A 2,265-nucleotide genomic window follows, 5' to 3' on the forward strand; every position below is an offset into this window, starting at 1 on the left:
CAAATAAAAAATGCTAAAAATGTAATATTAAACGTTTCTTAAGTACCAAATCTTGACATCCCCATCCGCATTCGCATCCGCGGATGTGAGGCTTTAAATATCCGCATCCTCATCCGCGGATGGCAAAAAATCTGCATCCGCAACATCCCTGGGCCCGTAGCCAAATTACATTCGCTCCGTATCGATTCGATCTCTACGTTCGCGAGCGACTGGTCGATAATGTTTATAATAACCTAGCCAAGAGGCAATCTTTTTAGTTATCGCATATTCGACGGGCCAAGTCGATAAAAATTAATTTTAGTCTGTGGTTCTCGTTCAAAACTGTCAAGAAACGTCATCTGTCAGCTGTCAAGAGTGTCAAGTGAACAGCGAATCTAATTTTGGAGAAAATAATTGTTTTATCGGTAAGCAAATGAAATATTTTGGCATTTGTTTAACTTAGTTAATTACAATTTCGTGATAAAATAACTCTATATAGTGTAATAGTTGAAGAGTACGTTGTTAATTGCATATAATTTTGACCTAAGTTTAACAATTTCAGACAGCCGTCGTCACCGCAGCCCCAATCAAGGCGGCGGCGCAGCCAGAGCGGGCAAGAGCGGGCTCCGCGGGCTCTTCTTCCACGCTGAGAAGTCCTCGCCAAGTTGGCACGAACAGTCAAAGCTGCCGCTGCAATGACGCCTTCATGGCAGTTACCAGTGCTAAGGACGTGCACTGCTGGCTTACTTGACCAGAAGAGACAATACTTTAAGTGTTAGTAATGATTCAAACCGTGAAGTGAAATTGTGAACAGGTTTGCCCGAATCAGTGTAACCTCAGTGAACTCATTTACTTCATAGACTTCAAACATTTTCGAAATTAACAAAAGTCAAGCGAACATTGAATACATAGATGTTATGCATTAGATAAGATAAAAGCTGCCTGTGAAACCAAAACTAATAAATCATATTATTACTTAATATTATTTTTTAATTCCCTACCATCTTTGCTTTGAATGGAAATTTGGGAAGGGAATCTCACCCGCTAAGCTACTGGCTATTCATATTTAACCTTTTGTATGCTCCTGTCAACAATTTGTAATTTATATATCAATCATAATTAAATAAAATAAAATAAATAAATAAATATTGGGGACATCTTACACAGATCAACCTAGCCCCAAACTAAGCAAAGCTTGTACTATGGGTGCTAGGCAACGACACATACTTATATAGATAAATACATACTTATATACATAGAAAACACCCATGACTCAGGAACAAATATTAGTGTTCACCACACAAATAAATGCCCTTACTGGGATTCGAACCCAGGACCATCGGCTTAGCAGGCAGGGTCACTACCCACTAGGTCAGACCGGTCGTCAAAATTAATGCATTTTTTAAAGTTGAATATAGGTAAGTACATGGGAGCAGATCTGCTCCTAAACATACCAAAGGGTAACCACCATAAATAAATGAAACAATGATTGGGTTAAAAGTTAATTTATTTTATTGGAAATCTATTAATGAAAGATACAGCAGGTATTTTTTGCCGGCAGCATGAAATCAGTAGCCAAGCATTCTTTTCTTGTTTATACATATATTATGTAGTGTTTTAAAATAGTAAAACAACACTCAATATATTTTTGTGGTTGTACATGTGTCATAGTTTCTTCCCTTGACCCTGGCTTTGGAGCACCATAAATATGTCAAGGCTGCAATGAATATCTAAGTCACCTGAAACAAAATGAATGCTTAGTTTTTCAAAAAACTCTGTAACATTTGGTTATAATATTTATCTATTCTCTACCAGTCATATGACAAAAAAAAACTAAATGTTTTGTGTAAGTACATATATTTTTATATAGTGTGTAGGTACAGTCAGCTGCAGAGAAAAGGTACCACCGCTACATAGAAGTTTGTATGCAGGAGTGGTACCATTTCTCTGCAGCTGACTGTACCTGCGCCTGCCAAAAGAAGTCATATACAATATGTTTCATAATATGAAAAGTTTCATTAATATGGTTGATAATTTATATGCATAACAACAGCCGGTCTGGCCTAGTGGGTAGTGACTAGTGACCCTGCCGGTTAATCTGATATTAATCCTGAGTTTGAATCCCCGGTAAGGAAATTTGTTTGTGTAATGAGCACAGATATTTTGTACCTGAGTCATGGGTGTTGTCTATGTATTTAAGTATAGTTTGTCAAAGGACTGTCTCATTTCAAACAAAGACAGAGAGAATCATACTAGCTTTGTCATATACTAGTACTAGCACCCAAA

General features: G+C 37.2%; 1 long non-coding RNA gene across 1 annotated transcript; it reads left to right on the forward strand.

Moving 5' to 3' along the window:
- Positions 1-326: 326 nt before the first annotated feature.
- LOC134680187 (uncharacterized) lies at positions 327-959 on the forward strand. The gene is made up of 2 exons (XR_010100434.1): positions 327-404; positions 542-959. It is a non-coding gene; the product is annotated as an uncharacterized LOC134680187 (long non-coding RNA).
- Positions 960-2,265: the final 1,306 nt, after the last annotated feature.

The sequence above is a fragment of the Cydia fagiglandana genome, chromosome 3 (assembly GCF_963556715.1).
Source record: "Cydia fagiglandana chromosome 3, ilCydFagi1.1, whole genome shotgun sequence".
NCBI classification, from domain to species: Eukaryota; Metazoa; Arthropoda; class Insecta; order Lepidoptera; family Tortricidae; genus Cydia; species Cydia fagiglandana.